General features: G+C 43.5%; 6 non-coding genes across 6 annotated transcripts; all 6 read right to left on the bottom strand.

Annotated features, from left to right (window-relative positions):
* Positions 1–389: 389 nt before the first annotated feature.
* On the bottom strand, positions 390–580 carry LOC140270991 (U2 spliceosomal RNA). Its single transcript, XR_011907805.1, has one exon. It is a non-coding gene; the product is annotated as a U2 spliceosomal RNA (small nuclear RNA).
* Positions 581–895: 315 nt separating this feature from the next.
* Positions 896–1,010, bottom strand: LOC140270953 (U5 spliceosomal RNA). The gene has a single exon (XR_011907771.1). It is a non-coding gene; the product is annotated as a U5 spliceosomal RNA (small nuclear RNA).
* Positions 1,011–3,298: 2,288 nt separating this feature from the next.
* Positions 3,299–3,482, bottom strand: LOC140271015 (U2 spliceosomal RNA). The gene has a single exon (XR_011907827.1). It is a non-coding gene; the product is annotated as a U2 spliceosomal RNA (small nuclear RNA).
* Positions 3,483–3,790: 308 nt separating this feature from the next.
* On the bottom strand, positions 3,791–3,904 carry LOC140270961 (U5 spliceosomal RNA). The gene has a single exon (XR_011907778.1). It is a non-coding gene; the product is annotated as a U5 spliceosomal RNA (small nuclear RNA).
* Positions 3,905–6,106: 2,202 nt separating this feature from the next.
* LOC140270931 (U2 spliceosomal RNA) lies at positions 6,107–6,290 on the bottom strand. Its single transcript, XR_011907751.1, has one exon. It is a non-coding gene; the product is annotated as a U2 spliceosomal RNA (small nuclear RNA).
* Positions 6,291–6,598: 308 nt separating this feature from the next.
* LOC140270962 (U5 spliceosomal RNA) lies at positions 6,599–6,712 on the bottom strand. Its single transcript, XR_011907779.1, has one exon. It is a non-coding gene; the product is annotated as a U5 spliceosomal RNA (small nuclear RNA).
* Between the last annotated feature and the right edge of the window lie 903 nt (positions 6,713–7,615).

Genomic DNA, 7,615 nt, shown 5'->3' on the forward strand with positions numbered 1-7,615 from the left:
CCTCTACAAAAAACAAACAAACAACAACAAAAAACAAACAAACAAACCACCCGGTCACACCAGTCGCAGCAGCCCGGGCCTGAGACCCACCATCACCCAGGCCCCCCCAGGCCCCCCCTCAACAGGTGCGCTCTTGTGAAAAAGCAAACAGCGGCAGCAACAAAAACACAATGGGAACACCGTATTGAGGCTTTGTTCTGACCGCTCATTTGGTATGGCGTTTCTTTCAAGCAATTCTCCCGGTTAGCCCGCACTCGGCTCGCTCCCAGAGCCGTGTTAAAGTCTACTTCGCATTCACTCTCTTTTCTCAGCAGACTAAAAGAAAGTTTCATCTTGGGCTCCCTGAAACTTGCATCCTGCACCGCTGTTTGCCTTTTCACAAGAGTAGAGAAGAGCGCACCGTTCCCAGCGGCACTGCAGTACGGGGTCAATGCTTGGAGTGAACGGAGCAAGCTACTTTTTCAACTCCTATTGCTAAAAATCCATTTAATATGTAGTTCTCGTATAGAGGACATATCAGATATTAAACTGATAAGAACAGATACTACACTTGATCTTAGCCAAAAGGCCGAGAAGCGACAACTGTCCACTGGTTAACGTCTGAGGGCCCTTCCTGGCACAATGCGCACTTGTCCGCTAACACCCCTGTTCTTTTTATGGCCATAGGTGGCCAGAGTGTCACTTTGCACCTCCGCCCACCTGCTGCACTGAGCACTCTTCAGCCCTTTTAAATGGTATAACTTTGCACTCCCGCACGCTCCAGCAAGCACCATTCAAGCAACAACTTTGCACTCCAGCTTCGAACATCGGCACAGTCGCAACAAGTAAGGCGACTCTACTCAGAGAAGTCACTCTGCACAGTAACAAGATTTCTTTTGCACAGACAGAAAGGGCTTTACCCGCAAAGGTAAAGCCTGCCAAAAATAGAAACAACTCATTAGTGCTGCTCTCCACAGAAGTCTTTAGTAAAAGGCGAAAGACTTGTACGTTATGAAGAGAAACCAGAGTACGATTATCCATCACTGCGGGAGCAGGGCATCAGGCTAGTTGGCATAGCCACCTTCCCCATGGTGAGCTTTGCTTGGTTGAGACGCTTGCCCCCCCCCCCCCTAAGCTCCTACTTGGTAAGCTCCTCGGCTTACCAAGTAGGAACAATCGGGCCCTATTCGATGGCTGCCTTGTCTTTTACTCTGTGCAAAAGACAAGGCAGCAACAAAAACACCACGGGAAAACCGTATTGAGGCTTTGTTCTGACCGCTCATTCGGTGTCGCGTTTCTTTCAAGCAATTCTCCCGGTTAGCCCGCACTCGGCTCGCTCCCAGAGCCGTGTTAAAGTCTACTTCGCATTCACTCTCTTTTCTCAGCAGACTCTTGGGATTTTATCAATAAAATGAATTCCTTCACTCAAACTATGTTAAAACTGCTTTGTCCTTCATATTTACCATGTCTTGAAAGATTTAAACAAAAAAACCAACGTTGTACTTTGCAGTAAAAGAAATAGCAAATCTAAAGTTTCAGGAATCCGAGAATAAGCTTACTTTCATGAGTTCTTCACGATTTCGGATTTTGCTATAAAATGAATTCCTTCACTCAAACTAAATTAAAACTGCTAAACCGCTAATCTGTTACATGTAAGGCAGATGTCAAATTCACCGAATTAGGATTATTCGGTATTTGGCCAATCGAGCTGTAGCAGCTTCGGTAAAAGAGTATAAGTTGAAGAGTTTGTGAATAAAGGTGTGCGCACACGTAGTGAGCTGTAGGAAAATAGGCAGGGAGCAATGCCGGCTGGGGTATATGTTCTTGTATGTTGTCTGACTGTTTGATTTGAATGTGTTGTGTAAGTGTCCTGTTGAATGTTACATGTTTGGGCTTTGACACGCTTCACTGTGGTTGTTAACTGTGTGGTGTGTCCTGAAATGTTATATGTTTGGGCTGTGTGACATGCTTAATGCTTGTCAGTAGCTACCCACTTATTCATATATAGCAACTGACAACGTAAGAAGTCCGGACATACTTTGATAGAGTAGTTGTAGAAGTATCCTTATTGATAATAGATAAACTAATTCATAGTGATAGAACAGTAGATGAACAGGTGCCTGCACATGTCTCACGAAAATAAAATGGATGTATGATTGCTGACGGCAGAGCAATACTGCCAAACTTATGAGTTCTTGTGGCAAACTTGATTCAGTGTCTTGACGTGTATACGCTGTTTCGCTGACTTGATTGTCACAAGAAACAAAGTGTGTTTGATAAGATCCGACCATTTTATTACGGGAGGATCAGTATGTATGGATTCTGATGTGACTGATAAACCCATTCGTATCTTAAGCACAATCTAATACGTCAGACAACGCCCTGGCACACGATAAAAAAAAAAAGAGAGAGCGGTTTTGTGTCCCCACAGTCCATAATGTAGAAAAGAGAGAAAAAAGCCTTTCTGATTTGGTGTGTGTGCTCATAGTGCAGAGTGTAGAGAAAAGAAAGCCGTTTTGGTGTCACGGGTGTTGTGACTTACACACACACATTTCTAAATTGAGAAAGGAAATTATTTTAGAGGAAGCACTAGAGTTTAGATCCCACATTTGTTGATAGGCATTCATTTATTTCTTCACTTCTGATAAAAATGATAAGACTGACCTAAAGAATTGGAGGCCCATCACACTTTTAAACTTTGACTGTAAACTTTTTAGCAAGGTTTTAACGACACGGATGTCCTCTGTTTTAGAGGAGGTAATTCACCCAGACCAGGCTTGTGCCATCTCAGAGAGACAACTCACCGACAGCCTCGTACTGATTCGAGACATCATTGATTACGCTAGAGACAGAAACACCCGGCTTGTCATCTTAAATTTAGACTTTGAAAAAGCTTTTGATCGGGTCTCGCATCAATATCTCTTTCAGGTGTTGCAGCCATCGAATAGGGCCCGATTGTTCCTACTTGGTGAGATTTGCTTGGTTGAGACGCTTGCTCCCCCCCCTTGCTCCTCGGCTGACCAAGTAGGAACAATCGGGCCCTATTCGATGGCTGCCTTGTCTTTTACTCTGTGCAAAAGACAAGGCAGCCACAAACACCACGGGAACACCGTATTGAGGCTTTGTTCTGACCACTCATTCGGTGTCGCGTTTCTTTCAAGCAATTCTCCCGGTTAGCCCACACTCGGCTCGCTCCCAGAGCTGTGTTAAAGTCTACTTCGCATTCACTCTCTTTTCTCAGCAGATTAAAAGAAAGTTTCATCTTGGGCTCCCTGAAACTTCCATCCTGCACCGCTGTTTGCTTTTTCACAAGAGCAAAGAAGAGCGCACCGTTCCCAGCGGCACTGCAGTACTGGGTCGATGCTTGGAGTGAACGGAGCAAGCTTCTTTTTCAACTCCTATTCTTAAAAATCCATTTAATATGTAGTCCTCGTATAGAGGACATATTAAACTGATAAGAACAGATACTACAATTGATCTTAGCCAAAAGGCCGAGAAGCGATAACTGTCCACTGTTTCAGGTCCGAGGGCCCTTGCTGGCACAATGCGCACTTGTAGCAGTGTTCTTTTTATGGCCATAGGTGGCCAGAGTGTCACGTTGCACCTCCGCCCACCCGCTGCACTGAGCACTCTTCAGCCCTTTTAAATGGTATAACTTTGCACTCCCGCATGCTCCAGCAAGCACCATTCAAGCAACAACTTTGCACTCCAGCTTCGAACATCGGCACAATCGCAACAAGTAAGGCGACATTACTCAGAGAAGTCACTCTGCACAGTAACAAGATTTCTTTTGCACAGACAGAAAGGGCTTCACCCGCAAAGGTAAAGCCTGCCAAAAATAGAAACAACTCATTAGTGCTGCTCTCCACGAAAGTCTTTAGTAAAAGGCGAAAGACTTGTATGTTATGAAGAGAAACCAGAGTACGATTATCCGTCACTGCGGGAGCAGGGCATCAGGCTAGTTGCCATAGCCACCTTCCCCATGGTGAGCGTTGCTTGGTTGAAACGCTTGCCCCTATGCAATCGACAAGGCAGCAACAAAAACACCACGGGAACACCGTATTGAGGCTTTGTTCTGACCGCTCATTCGGTGTCGCGTTTCTTTCAAGCAATTCTCCCGGTTAGCCCACACTCGGCTCGCTCCCAGAGCCGTGTTAAAGTCTACTTCGCATTCACTCTCTTTTCTCAGCAGACTCTTGGGATTTTATCTATAAAATGAATTCCTTCACTCAAACTATGTTAAAACTGCTTTGTCCTTCATATTTACCATGTCTAGAAAGATTTAAACAAAAAAAAAAAACAACGTTGTACTTTGCAGTAAAAGAAAGAGCAAATCTAAAGTTTCAGGAATCCGAGAATAAGCTTACTTTCATGAGTTCTTCACGATTTCGGATTTTGCTATAAAATGAATTCCTTCACTCAAACTAAATTAAAACTGCTAAACCGCTAATCTGTTACATGTAAGGCAGATGTCAAATTCACCGAATTAGGATTATTCGGTATTCGGCCAATCGAGCTGTAGCAGCTTCGGTAAAAGAGTATAAGTTGAAGAGTTTGTGAATAAAGGTGTGCGCACACGTAGTGAGCTGTAGGAAAATAGGCAGGGAGCAATGCCGGCTGGGGTATATGTTCTTGTATGTTGTCTGACTGTTTGATTTGAATGTGTTGTGTAAGTGTCCTGTTGAATGTTACATGTTTGGGCTTTGACACGCTTCACTGTGGTTGTTAACTGTGTGGTGTGTCCTGAAATGTTATATGTTTGGGCTGTGTGACATGCTTAATGCTTGTCAGTAGCTACCCACTTATTCATATATAGCAACTGACAACGTAAGAAGTCCGGACATACTTTGATAGAGTAGTTGTAGAAGTATCCTTATTGATAATAGATAAACTAATTCATAGTGATAGAACAGTAGATGAACAGGTGCCTGCACATGTCTCACGAAAATAAAATGGATGTATGATTGCTGACGGCAGAGCAATACTGCCAAACTTATGAGTTCTTGTGGCAAACTTGATTCAGTGTCTTGACGTGTATACGCTGTTTCGCTGACTTGATTGTCACAAGAAACAAAGTGTGTTTGATAAGATCCGACCATTTTATTACGGGAGGATCAGTATGTATGGATTCTGATGTGACTGATAAACCCATTCGTATCTTAAGCACAATCTAATACGTCAGACAACGCCCTGGCACACGATAAAAAAAAAAAGAGAGAGCGGTTTTGTGTCCCCACAGTCCATAATGTAGAAAAGAGAGAAAAAAGCCTTTCTGATTTGGTGTGTGTGCTCATAGTGCAGAGTGTAGAGAAAAGAAAGCCGTTTTGGTGTCACGGGTGTTGTGACTTACACACACACATTTCTAAATTGAGAAAGGAAATTATTTTAGAGGAAGCACTAGAGTTTAGATCCCACATTTGTTGATAGGCATTCATTTATTTCTTCACTTCTGATAAAAATGATAAGACTGACCTAAAGAATTGGAGGCCCATCACACTTTTAAACTTTGACTGTAAACTTTTTAGCAAGGTTTTAACGACACGGATGTCCTCTGTTTTAGAGGAGGTAATTCACCCAGACCAGGCTTGTGCCATCTCAGAGAGACAACTCACCGACAGCCTCGTACTGATTCGAGACATCATTGATTACGCTAGAGACAGAAACACCCGGCTTGTCATCTTAAATTTAGACTTTGAAAAAGCTTTTGATCGGGTCTCGCATCAATATCTCTTTCAGGTGTTGCAGCCATCGAATAGGGCCCGATTGTTCCTACTTGGTGAGATTTGCTTGGTTGAGACGCTTGCTCCCCCCCCTTGCTCCTCGGCTGACCAAGTAGGAACAATCGGGCCCTATTCGATGGCTGCCTTGTCTTTTACTCTGTGCAAAAGACAAGGCAGCCACAAACACCACGGGAACACCGTATTGAGGCTTTGTTCTGACCACTCATTCGGTGTCGCGTTTCTTTCAAGCAATTCTCCCGGTTAGCCCACACTCGGCTCGCTCCCAGAGCTGTGTTAAAGTCTACTTCGCATTCACTCTCTTTTCTCAGCAGATTAAAAGAAAGTTTCATCTTGGGCTCCCTGAAACTTCCATCCTGCACCGCTGTTTGCTTTTTCACAAGAGCAGAGAAGAGCGCACCGTTCCCAGCGGCACTGCAGTACTGGGTCGATGCTTGGAGTGAACGGAGCAAGCTTCTTTTTCAACTCCTATTCTTAAAAATCCATTTAATATGTAGTCCTCGTATAGAGGACATATTACACTGATAAGAACAGATACTACAATTGATCTTAGCCAAAAGGCCGAGAAGCGATAACTGTCCACTGTTTCAGGTCCGAGGGCCCTTGCTGGCACAATGCGCACTTGTAGCAGTGTTCTTTTTATGGCCATAGGTGGCCAGAGTGTCACGTTGCACCTCCGCCCACCCGCTGCACTGAGCACTCTTCAGCCCTTTTAAATGGTATAACTTTGCACTCCCGCATGCTCCAGCAAGCACCATTCAAGCAACAACTTTGCACTCCAGCTTCGAACATCGGCACAATTGCAACAAGTAAGGCGACATTACTCAGAGAAGTCACTCTGCACAGTAACAAGATTTCTTTTGCACAGACAGAAAGGGCTTCACCCGCAAAGGTAAAGCCTGCCAAAAATAGAAACAACTCATTAGTGCTGCTCTCCACGAAAGTCTTTAGTAAAAGGCGAAAGACTTGTATGTTATGAAGAGAAACCAGAGTACGATTATCCGTCACTGCGGGAGCAGGGCATCAGGCTAGTTGCCATAGCCACCTTCCCCATGGTGAGCGTTGCTTGGTTGAAACGCTTGCCCCTATGCAATCGACAAGGCAGCAACAAAAACACCACGGGAACACCGTATTGAGGCTTTGTTCTGACCGCTCATTCGGTGTCGCGTTTCTTTCAAGCAATTCTCCCGGTTAGCCCACACTCGGCTCGCTCCCAGAGCCGTGTTAAAGTCTACTTCGCATTCACTCTCTTTTCTCAGCAGACTCTTGGGATTTTATCTATAAAATGAATTCCTTCACTCAAACTATGTTAAAACTGCTTTGTCCTTCATATTTACCATGTCTAGAAAGATTCAAACAAAAAAACAACGTTGTACTTTGCATAAAAAGAAAGAGCCAATCAAAAGTTTTAGGAATCCGAGAATAAGCTTATTTTCATGAGTTCTGCACGATTTCGGATTTTATGTATAAAATGAATTCATTCACTCAAACCAAGTTAAAACTGCTTTTTCCTTCATATTTATCAATGTCTAGATCGACTTCAACAAAAAACAACGTTGTACTTTGCAGTAAAAGAAAGTGCAAATCAAAAGTTTTAGGAATCCGAGAATAAGCTTATTTTCATGAGTTCTGCACGATTTCGGATTTTATGTATAAAATGAATTCCTTCACGCAAACTAAGTTAACACTGCTTTGTCCTTCATATGTACCCATTTCTACATATATTTCAAGCATAAACTTCCTCATACTACCCTGAATGAGAAAGAGCCACACTTGTGATTAAGCCATACGCCCCTTTTGAGGAGTTCTGCATGGTTTGGGATTTTATCTTTAAAATTAATTCCTTCACTCAAACTATGTTAAAACGGCTTTTACCTTCATATTTATCAATGTCTCGA

Source organism: Leuresthes tenuis, unplaced genomic scaffold, assembly GCF_036924035.1.
Source record: "Leuresthes tenuis unplaced genomic scaffold, fLeuTen1.0.hap1 SCAF_15, whole genome shotgun sequence".
Classification (NCBI taxonomy): domain Eukaryota; kingdom Metazoa; phylum Chordata; class Actinopteri; order Atheriniformes; family Atherinopsidae; genus Leuresthes; species Leuresthes tenuis.